Source organism: Helianthus annuus, chromosome 7, assembly GCF_002127325.2.
Source record: "Helianthus annuus cultivar XRQ/B chromosome 7, HanXRQr2.0-SUNRISE, whole genome shotgun sequence".
In the NCBI taxonomy this organism is placed as follows: domain Eukaryota; kingdom Viridiplantae; phylum Streptophyta; class Magnoliopsida; order Asterales; family Asteraceae; genus Helianthus; species Helianthus annuus.
The window spans coordinates 7,804,066-7,823,520 of NC_035439.2; the positions used below are offsets into that span (position 1 = coordinate 7,804,066).

General features: G+C 41.6%; 1 non-coding gene across 1 annotated transcript; it reads right to left on the bottom strand.

Moving 5' to 3' along the window:
• Positions 1-594: 594 nt before the first annotated feature.
• On the bottom strand, positions 595-701 carry LOC118480761. The gene has a single exon (XR_004863738.1). It is a non-coding gene; the product is annotated as a small nucleolar RNA R71 (small nucleolar RNA).
• Positions 702-19,455: the final 18,754 nt, after the last annotated feature.

A 19,455-nucleotide genomic window follows, 5' to 3' on the forward strand; every position in this document is an offset into this window, starting at 1 on the left:
GGCCGTGTTCACTGAGCACGGGGCCGTGGTGAACCTTCTGACCAGCATTCTTTTCTGTTTTTATTGCAGGACTTGGAACCAGACGCCACCCCTACGTAGTGTATGAGCTCCAGTTCTAATAAGGACATAAAAGAACCTCTAGAAGAACCCGAACGCTTTCTCAGAAAAAGACTAAAAGCCAAGAACCAAGAGAAAGTTTCGGGGAATCCACTTCTAATGGCGGACCAACGTACTCTCATGGATTATCTACGACCCACCGTAGGTAACCTAGGCGCCGCTATCAATGCACCGAATGTCGAAGCCAATAACTTCGAACTTCGGCCGCATTTGATACAAATGCTCCAAAACTCCGCAACCTTCCATGGGCTTGCGGATGAGGATCCCCATCTACATATTACTAATTTCTTAGAAATATGTGATACCTTTCGGATCAATGGAGCATCAAATGACGCTATCCTCCTTCGAATGTTTCCTTTCTCGCTAAAAGACCGAGCAAAAGCTTGGCTCAATGCCCTCCCAGCTGGATCGGTAAACACCTGGGATGAACTAGCCCAAAAATTTCTATATAAGTATTTCCCTCCAGCTAAAACGGCTAAATTAATGACTGAAATTAATACATATTCGCAAGAGGACGGGGAATCCTTATATGAAACTTGGGAAAGGTTCAAGGAGCTATTGCGAAAGTGTCCACATCACGGCCTTGCGATATGGCAACAAGTATCCACTTTCTATAATGGGTTGTTGCCACATACAAGGCAGACACTTGACTCTAGCTCCGGGGGACTTTTAGGTAATCGTCGCCCGCATGAAATATATAACCAAATTGAGGAAATTGCTCAAACCAATTTTCAGTGGCACACTCCCCAAGGCAATAAATCTATTGCCCCGAGCGCCCGTAAGGTTGATGAAAGCACTTCTTTACAAGCCCAAATCGAGGCTCTTTCTTCAAAAATAAAAAAATTGGAAATGACAAAAACAGTCTCGGTTATGGCTTGTGAAGGGTGTGGTGGGCCACATGAAAATTGGAGTTGTATGAAAGAAACAGACGATCAACAAGAGTCGGTAAGCTACATTGACAATAGACCAAGGCTGTCGGGTCCTCCAACGGGCACTTACAACCAAGGATGGCGAAACCACCCTAACCTTGGTTGGAGAGTGCCCGGCAATAGTAGTAACCAACAAACCCAACGAACGAACTTTCAACAACCAAGAAATGAGTCACAGAATTTCACTCAACAAAAAGGTGGACGAGAAAGGCTTGAAGATACTGTATCTCGCCTCATCTCCGACACTGAAAAGAAAAACTCGGAAAGGTTTCTACAATTAGAATCAAATTTTAGAAATCAACAAGCTAGTATTCAAAACATAGAAAAACAATTAAATCAACTAGCTCAAAATTTTTCCGAGAGACCACAAGGTGCATTACCAAGCAATACCGAAACAAACCCAAAAGCGCAAGTTCATCTCATCACGTTACCAAACCGCACCGTGGGGCCTGCGGAAGCACCACCGCCGACAGAAGAGACTATACCCCCGCCTCTGCAGGAGAAGAACTCCCCTCCATCATCAGAACCTACCAAGGCTCCTTGAGTTCCGTACCCCGGTAGGTTAATTCGTCAAAAGACCAATGAGCAATTCGCAAAATTCGAAAGTCTATTAAAACAATTGCATGTCAATATTCCTATTATTGATGTCCTAACCCAAATGCCCAAATACTCTAAGTTCATGAGGGACTTCCTCACTCATAAAAAGAAAATTGAAACTTTGCAATTAGTTAACTTAGGCGAAGAATGCTCTGCCCTCGTACTCAACAAACTTCCCCAAAAGAAAATCGATCCTGGAAGCTTCACGATTCCCTACTCGATCGGGGACTCCCCCGTTCGTAATGCACTAGCCGACCTTGGGGCTAGCATTAACCTCATGCCTTCATCAATGTTTAAAAGACTCGGCCTAGGAACAACGAGTCCTACAAAAATGAGCATACAACTTGCTGATCGATCCGTCAAATTCCCGCAAGGTGTCATCGAAAATGTCCTAGTAAAGGTAAACAAATTTGTCTATCCGGCCGATTTTGTCATACTCGATATGGAAGAAGACACTGAAGTCCCCCTTATACTAGGGAGACCATTTCTCGCCACCGCACAAGCAGTGGTAGACATGAATGACGGAACGCTCACCCTAAGGTACGGAGATGATGAAGTAAAATTCGGGGTTGGGAAGAGAATAGAGGATGACGACCCGGTCAACTACATGAAGGTTATTGATTCAAGTTTGGATGCTGCTCTCCGACGGTGCAACATGGGATGCCAAACATCCCACTCAGAAAATATATAACCTCACATTGGGTCTAGCCAAGGACCCTTATAAACGTGGCGCACCACGGAGGCATTCCGCGGAACTATCCTTAGTTTAGTTTAATCTTTTAGTTTTAATTTGCAGGAATAAAACACACTAATGGTGGTAAAGGATGAAAAGGGAAACGAGAAACATGACCCCATGCACAAGAACAAGGCAACCCGACATCAATTTCTCCAACACAGAAGGTTCAACACGGGCCGTGTCCAACCAACACGGCCCCGTGCTGCACCCCCTGCAGAAAAATGCCCAGTTCAGGTAACTGGACACGAGCCGTGTTCACCAGACACGCCCCCGTGTCTAGGCTTCTTTTGTTTTTGTTCTTTAATTTTCGTTACTTGCACCTGAACACGGGGCCGTGCCCGGTCCCCACGGGGCCGTGTCCAGACCGCCAGTAACATAAATCTTTGCTTTTAAACACTATATTATACATCTAATCAACCTAAAAATTTATTTTTGGGACACATTGAGGACAATGTGTAATTTAAGTGTGAGGGGATGCTAAAACCTTGAAATTTTGCAAGTCCTAAAAACAAGCCTTACACAAAACTCTGTTGGAACCGCTAATCACCCCAAATTTTTTTCAAAAATTTCCATTTTTTTTACTTGTCTAAAGTTTAAGTTGGGAAGTCTAAGATTAATAAGGTTATATTTTTACAAATTTACAACCAATAGCGTCGTGATAAAAAGAACCAACATAAGAAAATTATGAAACGGGCATAACAAGCTTAGTTAAAATTTGATTATATATACTTGATCACATAGAAAAACCCATTCCCACAAAAAGTGAGTTTTGAGCCTTTATTGAGCATACAAATATACATCTTTAGACTAAATGCTCATTTTTCGTTTCTTGTGTGAATAGCCGCTTGGTTCTTACGACTCTAGAACTTGCCACGACAATTCATTCCCGGTCCTTACCAACTTAAACCCAAGTAAGTAAATGATGGAGGCATTAGGACTAACCCTTTTTTCTTTCTACACCATTATTTTTCAATTTTTTTTTTACCACCTACCCAAAATCCCCCTAGTTAACCCCTTTGAGCCTAAACCTTTCATTTCTTTACCCTAAAACCCTTTTACCCACCAAAACCCATCTTATTTTTACCCTTTATTTTAGTAACAAGCTCGGTTTTCGTGTGACTAAAAAAAATGATGAAGTTAGAAATAAACAAACAAAGCTCTTAAAACAAAAGCTTGTTTGAAGAAATACTTCGAAATAAAAAGTCAGTAAAAGCAAAGTGTTTTACGAAAACCGACGTTTTTTACGCTTTTCGCCCTTTTCTATTAACCACTAACCCATTCACCCACCTTTAGCCCAAGCCTTTACCCAAAAAGTCCTCTTGATATTTACAAAGGTAACAAGTTGAAAGGAGGAGGATTGATTGCTTGGCAAGCCTATGGTAGGACTAAGTTCCATGCCGCTCTCGAGTGATTCACTAAAAATACACCGTCAGCCGACTGTGAGTGATTTCTCCCGTGAGGTATGTGAACTTGTATATAAATGGAATTTTAAAAAGGCGTGTTCTGCCCAAATAAGTAATTTCTCCTATGAAACGTTCTAAACAAATCATAACGAATAGGATTGTAAATAAATAAATAAAAAATTAAAACCCAAAAAAAATCTTGGATTCTCGACACTCTATGACAAGCCAAAACCTTCTCTTCTACCCATTCCATTTGGGAGTGTAAGCCACATATTAAAGAGTTTTGCTTGAGGACAAGCAAAAGTTCAAGTGTGGGGGTATTTGATGTGTGTAAAATGCAACATATAAATTACATCAAATGAGGCATAAAACTAACCCTTTTTAAGTACTAATGTTGGAAAATGAGTGTTTTTGTCTTCCTTTTGTATTTTCAGGATTAAATGAGCTCAAATTCACAAAAGAAGCAAAAAGACAACTAAATCTAACATAAATACAAGAAAAGGAACATAAGTGGATTGCTCGACCCCTCAACAGCATCCTCCCAAGCAAAATAGAGAAGGCAGAAGACTGAACACGCCCCTTGCTCAGCCAGCACGGGGTCGTGCCCAAGAAGCAGCAGAAAAGACAAACCTATAGAAGCTTCTATTGCCCACCACGGGGCCGTGTCCAGCGGACACGGGGGCGTGGCGAAAGTACAGCAGGCGCATTAATTGTAATTGCGAATTACAATTAATGAAGAGAGAGAGTGTCAGACAGGCACGGGGGCATGTCCAGCGGACACGGGGCCGTGCCCAGCCTTCTGTTCAGCCTATAAATAGGAGTGCTTGGTTTCATTGCAACTCATCCCTTAGCACACCACCTCTCTCACACTTCATCCACCACCCACCACCATCACAACACCATCATCCACCACCATCATCCATTGTCCATCATAGAGTGTGTGAGTCGTCTCGGGATCCAAGATTGATCGTAAGAGTTCTTGACAATCAAGGCCATGTTTGCCTAAGTCTCTTACATCACTTGGTGAAGACAAGTGTTTAGTATAATACTTTTTATTTTCAATCTTTTGCACTTTTTATTTGGTTTTGTATTAATGACTTTAATAACTAGTTGCTTATGTTGAAGGTGATCTTTCCTTATCGTTTGTCCGTGGTGTCTTGGCATTATTTTACTGTCTATATAAAATAAAAGATTTTCACCATTCATATCTCCACGGTCTATATGGAGGTATGTTGGCTACCTGGTCGGGGGTTAAGGGAACGGTTTGGTAAGGGTCTTGCCCTTGTTCAGCGTTTAGAGGTCCTGCAAGGGACCTGGGTCAAATTTAGTAGGATCTCCTTCAATGCCCATAGGTATTGGATGGCGGGGATCCAAACTCTTTGACCCCCTCATAAGTTAACTACTATTAGTACTATAACCCAGCTATTTAGGACTGTATCCCTGCTGACTCAGACTACTTAGTCGAGGGTAACGTCACTGCCAAAAGCGGGGCCTACCATAATTTGCATTAATAACTTAATTCATTATCTTCCAATAATCCAACCCTTTAGGATTGTATCCTTGCTGACTCAAACTACTAGGTTGAGGGTAACGTCGCCTTCAAAAGAGGGGCCTACTACAATAACTAAAATAATCTCTTAAATAAGTGCAAAAGTGCGAAAATAATCAAAGGTTATACTAATACACGAGTCGGATCCAAGTGATTCATCTTGTCTATCTGTTTTTACTTTTATTTTATTTTTCAGCATTTAGTTAGTTTTTATTTCTCTTAGTTTAATAATCTTTTCTAACATTTTGATTTGACTAGACGTTGAGGATAAACCGGTACTAAAAGCTCTTGTGTCCTTGGACGACCTTGGTATCTTACAAACACTATACTACGTCCACGATGGGTGCACTTGCCCATATGTGTGTTTAGTGTTAGTAACTATCGTGTTTTATAAATTTAAAACTTGGCTAAAAGTGTAAAAAGGGCTTAAAATATACATAAAAAATATATTACACTACACGCACATCAACAGGCGGCGTCCTTTACTAGGTAATTTTGTTACAAGTTTAGTCTTTTACCTAGGTATTTTGTTGCAAGTTTAGTCCTTTACACCCAACAATTAACAGGGTTTTTTAACTGGTTTGGGTGTAAAGGACTAAACTTGCAACAAAATACCTAGTAAAGGATACCGCCTGTCAACATTCGTTAAAAAGGACACCGCCTGAAAAGTGGTATAAAGATAAAGGACAAAACTTGTAATTTTTCCTAAATTAAAATAATTGAGGTTTTATAAAACCAGTTTACAAAAAGAAGGATTAACTCACATTGCTATTTTAGGTTTTTCCCTGTGACTTCCTGATTATAATCTATCAAATTTAAATAATGCGCACGCATTAGTATAATAACACAAATTTACATTAGTTATACCCTCCCCGAGACAGAAACTCCAACGACTGAGTCAGGCAGAGCCTCGACATGCGTTACGGAGCACTAGATCAATCGGGCAACGTATCTAATACGTAACCGGGGGTTAAAATACTTACAACGAGGCAGAGCTTCGCTAAGTAAGGGGGTATAATGCCCGATACTACTTCTAATATTCAGAAATTTAGAGAGAATTCGAAGTTTAGAGCGACGGAAAATGAGAGCTGATCGTTCCAATTTATAGGGCTGATCTTCGACTTACTCGCGCCCCGCGAAAGAGACCACAAGGGTCTTCACGGCCCGCGAGCTAGGGGGTGTAGGGCCTAGGGTTAGCCAGTCACAGGTATAGCTTCGACGGATGGCAGGACACGTGGCACGCTAGGGTTCCGCCTGGTGGCACTAGGTCGCGCCCCGCGACAGATCCTAAGGGGTCTGTCGCGCCCCGCCAAAGATCATTTAATTTTGTTTTTTTATTTTATTTTATAAAATTAAAGGTATTCGGGACCGGTTTTCGTATACGGGGTGTATTTTAGGACGTATAGAGGTGTTCTAAATATTTTAGGAGGGTTGTTATATATAAAGATGGTGAAACAGGTTTACATTACACGTCACACTTGCCATGTTGGATTATATTGACACGTATGCTAGTTTTTCTAACCCAGTTAGTGTTTATTTAACGACGGGGTGTCATGACAATCCAAGTGTTAAGTTGGGAGTGATGTGAGCCAAAGTCAAAGCTGAGAGTGCCAGCGGCCAAATGGCAATAGTTGAGGGTGTTTAAATCCATTAACCCTAAATAAATTGGGTATATTTGATATTTAAACTATTTTATAAGTGTATGTATAATATCTTTTGTTTTTGTTTGGTATATATGAAAACTTTCAAGTTTGTAAGTACATATATGAAATTAATCCTAATAAAAACTATCAAAATTCCTTTTTGTTGACTTCCGTATCTCTAAATTAAAACCCACTTTTAATATACTTGATTCTATTGACATTTGTCACGGCACCAGACCCGGTTTGACCCGTTTCCGGAGCCGCGGGACAGAAATCCTGTGGTATTTAATTTAGGCGACAGCGGAAGTCTTTTAAAACAGGATCTTTCAGTATTCCAAATTTCCCGTTTCATAATTTAGGGATAAAATCCCATAATTTACAATAACGTGATTTCACAAGGAAATCTTTATTCTTAAAACATGTTTCTTTATTCATTTACATTGAGCCACTTTTCTAAGCTGGTAGTGCTTCACGGCACTTTTCTTTGCTCACAACAGATCACCTGAAACATGTTTGAAAAAGGTTTTGTCAGCGGGGAAATACTGAGTGAATCATTCAATTTTACTAAAACGACTCATTTGTTATAATTCACAGTATTAAGAGCGATTACAATGTTTCTGATATCAAACCAACTACCCACGGTACTTTATCACTCGACCCATTGGCCCACCTGTCCAATGGTGTCTGTGATTATGGTCATATCACCCATTGGCTGCCCCAATGTTGAAGATTATCAAGTAATGTATACAAAACCCCACATACCGGCTGTAATTTGGTGATTACAAAGACTTAATCCCTGTAATTATAACTTCGAAAATAACTTGGAGTTTTGTAAAACAATTGATAAAAAGAGAATTACTCACATTGCAGATTTTATGAGCAGAGTATAAGCCTACTGATTAGCCTTTGATTAACCTAATTTAATTCACAATACACACAAACAGGGTTAGTAACTAATACAGCAGTTACGTCAATTCACGAGATTAAACCCTCACAACGATTAACAAGTGCAATACTTAGTAATTCAGCGGATTCACAACGAATGACAAAGTATAGTCCAAATTCGAATAGCACTCAAACATTCAAGTCGAAATCACGATGAATAACAAAGTATAAACTCAATTTGAGTGGCACTTAAACAATCGTTGGATAGTTATAATCGATCGGACGTTGAATCGTAATAGCGATCGAGTTATTACCCTGATTGCGGCAGCGTTTCGTGAATCGTGTGTGTTTTGGAACTGATTTTGCTATAACTCGACGTACACAGTGAGTTTTTACGTCGTTTCAACTTCCAATTTCAAGTCCCAAGGTCGGCTATTTATACTAATTTTTGGGACATGCTTACGGACCGTAAGCCTTTTCCCTTACGGTCCGTAAGGGAAGCAGTCTAAATATAGCGTAGCTAGTTTCGGGACTAGCCTTGCTGACTTGACAGATTCTTCAAACGAAAATTAGACAACGATTTATGTAGATAATCGTTAGCTAGGTTTATCCCCCCCCTGAGTTTTAGAGGTCCTAATCCTGATTCCGATTGTTCTAAAAATTTTTGGGTTAATGCAGAATTACTTGGGTGTCTCAATTAGGGTTTCCTTATTGGATAATTATCATACTAAGTATTAGTTTTAATGAGAATTGTTACATCCTCCCCACCTTAAGAAAAATCTCGTCCTCGAGATTTACTGAAATAGATGAGGGTATTTTCGCTTCATTTCTGATTCCAGCTCCCAAGTGTATTCTGGTCCTCTCCTTGAATTCCATTTGACCTTTACTAGTATTAGTCGCTTGTGTTTGAGAAACTTGACTTTTCGGTCTTCAATTTGTAGGGGTTTCTCTACAAATTTCAGCTTTTCATTTACCTCTATATCTTGAAGAGGTACTACCAGGGATTCGTCTGATAGACATTTCTTGAGATTGGATACATGAAATACATCATGTACTCCAGCTAATTCTTCTGGTAGTTGTAAATGATAAGCTACTGGTCCTATTCGTTGGACACTGGGAATGGTCCAACATATCTTGGACTCAGTTTTCCTTTCTTACCAAATCGTACTACTCCTTTCCAAGGAGAAACTTTCAAGAGTACTTTATCTCACACCCGAAACTCTAGTGGCTTGCGACGATTGTCTGCATAGCTTTTCTGGCGATCTCTAGCCATCTTTAGTCTTTCCTTGATTTGTGTTATCTTGTCAGTGGTTTCTTGTACAATTTCTGGGCCTGATAATTGACTTTCTCCTATTTATGCCCAACAAACTGGGGTTCTGCACTTGCGTCCATACAGTGCTTCGAATGGAGCAGCTTCGATGCTCGAATGATAACTATTGTTATAGGAGAATTCAATTAAGGGTAAGTGGTTGTCCCAATTACCACCAAAGTCAATTACACATGCTCGGAGCATGTCTTCTAAGGTTTGGATCGTCCTTTCACTTTGTCCGTCTGTTTGAGGATGATATGCAGTACTTAAATTTAGTCGGGTTCCCATTGCTTCTTGGAAACTTGTCCAGAAACGAGAAGTGAAACGACTATCCCTATCCGATACAATGGAGAGTGGGACTCCATGTAAAGATACTACTTCATCTACGTACAACTTGGCTAGCCTTTCCATGCTAAAGGTTTCCTTCATTGGTAGAAAATGAGCTGATTTGGTTAATCGATCCATGATGTGGAAAAAGTAGTTCAACTAATTAAACTAAAATTACCCTAAATTAAGACTCAAGTAATAAAAATCTAGACTCTTTAACTTGACTAAACTACTCACCGGCAAGTGTACCGGTCGACTCTAGCACAGAAAAGTAAGTCCGGATGTCGAACCCACAAGGACTCTAATGAATTACGTTAACGACTAAACTTAGACTAAACACTGACACGACTAAACAGATGATGTGTTTGGGGGGGGTTTTACTAAAATCCTAAAACTGTGATTAAATTGAAATTAACTAAAACACGAACGAAAACTAGGGTTTTGATTCAGATGAGATTAAGGGCTACCTAGACTTGAATCCAGTTTAACTATGAATGGACTTCTAACAGTTTTATTGTTGTATGGAGCCGGGATCGTAAAATACTAAACCTTAAGGTATTTCAATGCTAAGACTTCCCGATCCTTCTCAGGAAGAAACCTAGGAAACCCTACAAGGCTGTTATGATTACCGACTGTTAGATTTCCTCTCAGTCCTCTAACGACTCTAAAAGTGCCCTAATACGACTATCTACCTCTCAGCGCGACAATCTAAGGCAATTCTAGGTTCTGACTTGGTTTACTAGACACAACTGCAATTAGGGAACTAATGTCGACTTCTCTCAAAATCTAAATTAGCTATATACTGCACCGCGACCTAATAACTAACCCGAGCCTCTCAGCGACAAGTTAAACAGAATACTCACTTCTAATTATATTTTAGTTACTGTTTCTAAGGCTATCGGCCGATTTACCCAAAGATCACCCGAACCCGCAAGGATGCAAATAATCTACACGGAACATGTTGTTAAAAGATAAATTAAACCTTCATCAATAAAACCGTTAAAAGATCCAAACATAAATTAAACCTTCATCAAATCTAGGTAGTATCTAAGTTTAGCCAAGAAACATGTTGTTCAAATCAAACAAAACAAGTTCAAAACAAGAATTCATCGTATAGTATCGAAAACGCGAAAATAAGGAACACCGGAAGATAAAACCCGAAAGATCTTCACTCTCACGATCCAAGCTTCAACCAGATGATTCCCGTTAGCCAAAATACTCCGAAAAGCTCAAAATCTTCTCTGAAATTCGTCCTAGGGTTTTTTGGTTCTTAACTAGGGTTTTTTATTAAGTTTCTTGGTAATATCCAGTCAAACCCTAAACCCAGAAGTCAAAATCAGTCAAATAAGGACCCTCGCGTGGCGCGAGGGTGGCTAGGCGTCACGCGGCGCCTCCAAACTCAATTTCTTGATTTTTTTATTCTTTTCCGAATTCCAGCTTCTCCGACGCACGTACGAATCCCGTTTTTCTTCCGAACTGCTCGTTTTTACTCGTTTTTCAACACTTTAAGCTACGGGACCTGAAATCAAAGCTTAACGTCAGCAGTATCATAGTTCTAACCTAAAACAGACTCAAAATGACTGAAAACTGACCAAAATATACACTATAAACATATGTACTTTTCAGTACATCAAACATCCCCACACTTACTCTTTTTTCGTCCCCGAAAAAGAATTATGCAACGGAATCAGAGATAAATATTCACTTGGGTCGAAAATTATAGGTATAATTAATTAAAACCAAAGCTTGCGTTAGCTGCGATTGCGAATATAATTTATCCACTCTAAACCCGAATCCAATCCCAAACCCTTATCATGTGAATGTAATTTAAGTGCGGTCAATCCACCTAGGGTCTCACACTAGAATCAACAGTCCACCTACTCCCAACTCAAGCTTATAGGACTAAAAGAACGATCATTTGACCAATTCCTAACCGTTTTATACCAAGATAAAGAGAGTTTGAAATCAAATCTATATATTTTTTCTTCATTTTTTTTTTCAGCTTGCTTTTTTTTTATCAGATTTATATTCGTGAGACTAGACGATGCTTTCCCTAACCCAGCGGTATTCCGACTGTAGAGTCGCTATCCCCAATCACAGATTACATAGGTTTCGGTACTTTTATTCGGCAAGTCGATTTCACACATCCCAGAGGCATTCCGGCTGTAGAGTCGCTATCCCCAACTCGGATTACATAGGCCTGTGTTACTTTCATTTAGTTTCTAGCTCACTTTTATTCTATTTTTTTTTCAGCGAGATAAGATAAAAAAAACTCTAACTATCTTAGCTTATAACGGCATCCCTTATACTATTTTTGCCAGTTTTAGTTTCCCATATTTCCCAGGCGAGAACCCACTAGCAGACCGACAATTAAGGTATATTAACTCAAAGGGACTTAGAACCAAAACCCGGGCCTACCCACATATCCCTAACTAGACGCAAGCTCGATTTATTATAATCTCATATTATTATTATTCAAACCCAAGCAAAAATTTTCTTTTCTATCATTTTCCGCTTTAATTGCAAACTTCTTTTTTATTTGAAAGACATTTTCTGATTTTTCAATTTTTTTTGTATTTTTTTAAATTTTTTTAATTTTTTTTTTCTTTTCATAATTAAGACTCAATATTTACATGTATCCCATCCCCACACTTAGAGATTGCATTGTCCCTAATGCAAGAACGAAAATACGACTCAACAACTACCTAAAAAAAAATAAAAACTAAATAACGAACTAACGAACTAGACTCGACGAAGAAATAAAAATAAAAATAAAAATACAACAACAAGAAGAAGGAAAACGACTTAACTCAATATGTGAGACTGTCAAAGTGCCAGTCGTTTCCACATAGGCCCTCCAATACCGAACGTGCTCAGCAAACAGTACCAAACTCCCTCACACACGAACGGAAAGCAGCTCCAAATCATCAACCTAAAACCAACATAACATACCAAACCAACTACTACAAACGTTCAACGTACCAACATCCCAAGTTCAAACAGAAAATAAAAATATGTCTGCTAGTACAACCATACCGAATCTACCAAAACAACATAAACAAAAATAAAGATATCAAAGGATATATGCTGCTTCAGTCCATCTGCTCCATCACTCCTCATCATCCCCAGAATCCTCCTCCATCTGCTGAATACCTGAACCGCCGGCCTGCTGCCAACCGAACTGACCACTGTAGGCATACCCACTCTGACCTCCCCACTGGTCATACCCCGGGTACTGACCATACACATACGGGGCCTGCTGGTCGCCTCCATAAACTGGTGGAGGTAATAGTCCGGCAAAAGGCTGTGGTACCGGTGCATTAAGTGCCATACCTGACATCATATATCGGAGCATATCATCCTGCCTGTGGTGGCTCTGCATCACCCACTGCTGGTCCACCCGCATCCTACTGTCCATATGATCCAACCTCTCCTGTGTGTAGTCAAAAGCAGCCTCGGGAGTGAACGGGTTGGGTCTCGGCGGTCTAACCGGCCGTGGTGGAGGGACCGCACGCCTCTCTCGAGGTACCGGCTGTCTCTGTGGGGGAGCTCCAACCGCATGGTTCCACTCTGGTGGATCAGATTGGGTAAGAATACCCGCCAACTGAAGGTCCAAAACACCCCAACGAACTGTAGGCATACCCACATTCATCTCAGTAAGTTTGTACTTTGTGAGGGCCCGAATGTTCCTTGCCAACCTAGTGATGTAAGGGCCCATATCCAAAGCAGCCCTTTTACCTCCCCGACGAGGCCTATTGAATGACCACGCGAAAAAACTAGCCAAATTCCAGTTCCGCTTCTCCACCATACACATCAAGGCGAAGATATCTAGCCAATTTGCCTTGTTCTCCCCTGACTTTCTCGCCACCACAGTCGTCGCTAACATCTTTAAAATATACCTGTAAATCGGGTCACGAACCGATGAGATAAGGTTCGTGTGCGAGAACGACTGTGTCGAGATCGAATCCCAAAATTCACCCAACTCTGTCGGGCCCAAACTCTTCGGCCTATTATAGTTAAACACACCCCGAAGCCCATTCACGAACTCTTCCGTCGCTACCTCTTCCGACGAATACAAACCCAGTGCCACCCCAAATTGGGGTATAGTCATCTCGTACAAATTCCTCCCCAACGAAAATGATACCGCATTAGCTTCAGAAAATGCACCCTCCTTGTGACGGAAGGTACAATGGAACTCTATAGTAAGCTCGGTATATTGCGTGGTATCACACGCATCCATAGCCATCCGCAACCGTGGCCCTAGCAACTCATTGACCCGCTCACTCGCCCCCATACTCTCCAACCATTCCCAATCTATGATCCGATGTTCCAAAGTTTGGGTTACCACATACTTTTTCATCTTAACCCTTTCTTCAGTATCTTCATCAAAGTCTAACATCGGATGATCACTCAACTTGTCAATCTTGGCATACACTCTCCTATCGTTCCCACGATACTTGATTCTTCTCTTCCTTGGGTTGGACGAGGACCCTGCACCTGACATGATCTGCAAAACAAGACATATTTGACAAGAAAACAATGCAGATTATTAGTACCACGAGCTATTTTTTTGGTATTTTTAATTTTTTTTTTAATTTTTTTGTGTTTTTATATTTTTTTTAAAGAAAAAGAAAAGCAAAAAAAAAGAACTAGCCGTATAGCATTTCGTTCGCGGCTAATTTCGAAAAAAAATGGGTTACCGTTTACAAAGGCGTAAGTTACACAACTTTCCGCTCGAATGGAGATTGAGTACGGGCAAAAAGTTGTGAACTTGTACATGCATATAAGTAAACCCGACACTAGACTCAAACTACTATCCTAAAAACACTTCTAGACTCACGACTCGAACGAACTACGACTCAATGTACACTATCTCCTCCCGGCACTTTAATTGTCCCCAATTAAGCATAAGTGCCAAAATATCCCCACACTTGAGGCGAAAACACGTGAGAGTTGGACATTTTAAACCTTAACATAACATTTGAAGCAACAAAATCTGTTAAGGAAACTAAATTCGTTTGCAAAAATCAGTTCAACAACTTATTTTTTTAGCAAAAATCCATAGTTACACCCAAACAAACCCGCAAAGCTTAAACATGATGCGTAGTGGTCCAAACATACCCCCTAAGTGCCAAACAACCCCAAGCAAACCAACCCGAACTATCCGCAGACCCGATTTGTAAGTAACATCCAAACCTTACCACCCACATACCACTAACATGACAAAGAGGAGCAAAAAATTCTAACTTTAAGACCCTACACAAACCCTAACACCAAGACAAGACTGACCCGATACTAAAACAAGGCAATAAAGCTACCAACTAGTGAGAAATTACAAGAAACATACCTTGGAATCGGATTGAACAAGAAAAATGAGGTCTTGAACTTTTTTGCACACGAACTTGCCCAAAATCGCGAAAATGGGGTGAGAAATCGGGTGAAAAAGATGGCTAAGATTGTGGGGAACGTGATTGTGGTGATTTTGGAAGAAAAATGGAGCGATTAGGTGAAAAAACGAGTGAGATATGGTGAAAATGGTGAAATTCGCGTTTTAGGGTTTGGAAAGGGGAAAGGATGGGTTTCAGCGAACAGGTTCAACTTTAACCTGATTTTAAAAAGGCCAGGGGGCGTCGCGTGACGCGACAGGGGGTCACACAGGCCTCGCGTAGCGCGGCGGTGAAGAAAACAATTAATTTGAACCCTTAACCCCTCGCGTGACGCGAAGGAGCTAGGCGTCGCGCGAGGGTCTGTTTTTGGCAGAATGTCTCGTGAAAAATCCTTGTTCATGCCTTAGAAAAAATTTCAACTTCTTTCCCAACCCAACCAAAAACCTCAAAATTTTTTCTAAGTGTTTAAAACACTTACCTGGGACCTCTTTTCTCGAGCTTTCTCCGTTCCGTAGCGATGATGAAACCTGCAAAATTCTCAACAACACAAAACACAAACCGAAAAACTACGAAAAACTATGAAAAACACGAAAAATTAAGAAATTTACAAACGGTACATACTCTACACGCGAAGCTTTTCGCGCTCACTGTTCGGCAAAGGTAGGTGGGTCCTCTAGAGGAATTTCTTCCTCTTCAGTAGTATCAATAGGACCTCCCAAGTAATGTTTCAGTCTATGGCCGTTTACCTTCCACACACCTTTGTCGACCTCATCGTATAGCTCAACCGTGCCGTATGGAAACACTTCTTTCACCACATACGGGCCACTCCACCTCGATTTCAATTTTCCTGCTATCAATTTCAACCATGAGTTGAACAAAAGTACTTTATCACCTACCTTAAAATCTTTCAACCCTCTCAACCGCCTATCATGCAATGCCTTAGTTTTCTCCTTGATACTCCATGATCTTTCATAAGCGGCATCCCTCAATGCTTCCAACTCATGAATCTGGAAGAATCTCCTCCTTGCGGCTTCGGTAAGGTCAAGGTTTACGGTTTTTAATGCCCACAACGCCATATGCTCTAATTCTACTGGAAGATGGCAAGCTTTGCCATACACGATCATAAAGGGTGTTGTGCCTAACGGTGTCTTATAGGCGGTACGGAATGCCCACAAAGCGTCGTCGAGCTTTTCCGACCAATCCTTTCTACTTTTTCCTACCGTTTTCTCTAAGATTCTCTTCACCCCTCGGTTAGCATTCTCTACTTGGCCACTAGTTTGCGGGTGGTACGCGGTAGAAAGACGATGAGTGACACCGTAGCGTGCAAGTGCCTTTTCCATGGCGGAATTGCAAAAATGCGTGCCACGGTCACTTATGATAGCTTTAGGGACTCCGAAACGCGTAAACAACTTCTTAAGGAATCTCACCACCACTCGGGCATCATTGGTGGGCAAAGGTTGAGCTTCGACCCACTTCGAAACGTAGTCAATGGCCACGAGGATGTACCTATTCCCACTAGAGGATGGGAAAGGTCCCATGAAGTCAATGCCCCATACGTCAAAGATTTCCAAGACTTGGATGGGATTTTGAGGCATTTCATCCTTGGATGAGATGTTGCCGGTACATTGGCAACGGTCACAAGTCCTAACAAACTCTACGGCATCCTTAACTACCGTTGGCCAATAAAACCCACTATCAAAAACCTTTTGTGCCGTCACATTCGCTCCGTGATGGCCCCCCGTTAAACCCTCGTGCACATGTCTAAGGATGTCTAAACCATCCTCCTTTGAAACGCATCTCCTAAGCACTCTATCTCCACCTATCCTAAAGAGGTAAGGGTCGTCCCAAATATACTTCCTAACCTCCCTAAGAAGCTTTTTCTTTTGTTGGTAGGACATACCCCTCACAAGATCTCCGGTTGCCAAATAGTTTGCCAAATCCGAAAACCATGGCAAACCCTCTACCTCGGCACTAACAAAATCTATGGTTTCGTGGGGAAAGGTATCTCCTATGGAATCCTCACGAACCTCCTCTCTCTTTGGATCCTCTAATCGTGACAAGTGGTCGGCGGCCACGTTTTCTGCTCCCTTTTTATCCTTAATTTCTATATCGAACTCGGAGAGCAAAAGAATCCATCTAATAAGACGCGGCTTGCGTCTTTCTTTTGAAACAGAAATCGCAAAGCGGAATGGTCGGTGAACACGGTGGTTTTAGAAAGCACGAGATATGAGCGAAACTTGTCAAACGCAAACACTACGGCTAAGAGTTCCTTTCCCGTCGTGGTATAGTTCTCTTGAGCATCGTTTAGAGTTTTGCTCGCGTAGTAGATCGGATGAAAGTGTTTATCGACTCTTTGACCTAGGACCGCACCTACGGCATAATCGCTTGCGTCACACATGAGCTCGAAAGGTAAGCTCCAATTGGGCGAAACAAGTATCGGGGCACTAACAAGTTTTTCTTTCAAGAAGTCGAACGCCTTGATGCACTCCTCGTCGAAGACAAAAGGTACATCCTTCTCTAAAAGCCTAGTCATCGGGCGTGTGATTTTGGAAAAATCCTTTATAAAACGCCTATAAAAACCCGCGTGACCCAAAAAGCTCCTAACGGACTTAACACTAGTAGGTGGAGGCAATCTACTTATTGTATCTATCTTGGCCCTATCCACCTCTATGCCTTCTCTCGACACCTTGTGTCCTAACACTATCCCCTCCGTCACCATAAAGTGACACTTCTCCCAATTTAACATAAGATTTGTCTCTATGCACCTCTTAAGCATCCTATCAAGATTAGAAAGACATTGGTCGAAAGTGGTGCCATAAACCGAGAAGTCATCCGTGAAAACCTCCATGGAAGTCTCAAGCATGTCTTGGAATATGGCTACCATGCACCTTTGGAAAGTTGCCGGAGCGTTGCATAACCCGAAAGGCATGCGGCGATACGCATAAGTGCCGTAAGGGCATGTGAATGTCGTTTTATCTTGATCCTCCGGGGCGATGGGGATCTGAAAATAACCCGAAAATCCATCGAGAAAACAATAGAATTGTTGACCCGCTAGACGCTCCAACATTTGGTCAATGAATGGTAAGGGGAAGTGGTCTTTCCGGGTGGCGTCGTTTAACTTTCGATAATCTATGCATGCACGCCAACCGGTAACAGTACGGGAAGGGATTAACTCGTTCTTTTCATTCATGATCACCGTCATCCCACCCTTTTTTGGGACGACTTGGGTCGGGCTAACCCATGGTGAATCGGAAATGGGGTAAATTACCCCGGCATCTAACAACTTAAGAACCTCTTTCTTAAGAACCTCTTTCTTAACAACCTCTTGCATGTTCGGATTAAGGCGCCTTTGAGGTTGCACCACCGGCTTATAGTCATCTTCCATGAGTATTCGGTGGGTACAATAGGCGGGGCTTATGCCCTTGATATCCGAAAGACGCCATGCAATGGCTTCCCTATTCACTCTCAACACCTCTAATAACCTACCCTTCTCTCCCTCCTCTAACTTAGACGAAATAATGACGGGATTCTCGGAACCCTCACCTAAGAAAGCATACTCTAAGTGGGATGGGAGGACCTTGAGTTCTAAAGGGGCGGGTTTCTCTATAGGAGTACTTTCACTCTCACTCTTAATTTCACTTAATTCTAGCACCTCGGGGACCCACTCGTCCTCGTCTACCTCTTTACTCTCACTAACAATCTCCTCTACCTTCTCAACTACCTCCTCTATCCTACTCTCGACTAGGTCGGCTCCACTAATGTAGTCAAAGCAATGGTCAACACAAGATAAGAAAGACTCTATGAAATAGACCGAATGACAAGGACTACTAAGATCGTCGGAACCACTAGGGTGTTCCATGGAGCGTGCTATCTCGAAAGTCACCCTCTCCTCGCCGACTTGAAGTGTGATTTTCCCGTCGAAGACACCGATGATGGCCTTGGCGGTACACAAGAATGGGCGTCCTAGAATGATGGGAACCTTTTCGTCGGCTTCCATATCAAGAACGACAAAGTCTACGGGGAAGACGAACTTATCCACTTTGACTAGAAGGTTTTCAATAATGCCTCGTGGATACTTAACGGACCTATCGGCTAGCGACAAAGACATGCGTGTAGGTGACAACTCTCCTAGACCTAACCTCTCATACAAAGAATATGGCATTAGGTTTATACTCGCTCCTAGGTCGGCTAGGGCCCTACACTCGGTATCACTCCCAAACAAGCACGGGATAGTAAAAAGGCCCGGATCCGTCAATTTTTCTGGAACCTTGTTCAACACTACGGCGGAACATCCTCCACTAAGGGGGATGTTAGAAACCTCTCCTAACCTATCCTTGCGTTTTAGAAGGTCTTTTAGGAATTTTGCATATTTCGGCATTGATTGAAGAGCTTCTATAAAAGGAAGGTTGATCCTAAGCTGCTTAAAGATCTCTAAAAATTTCCCGTACTCTTTGGAATAAGTTTGATTTTTAAGGCGGGAAGGAAACGGAGCACGGGAAGTATCAACATTGGGTGAAGGAACAACCTGAACGGGTTTCTTTCCTACACTCTTCTCACTCGAAGGCCCCCCGGT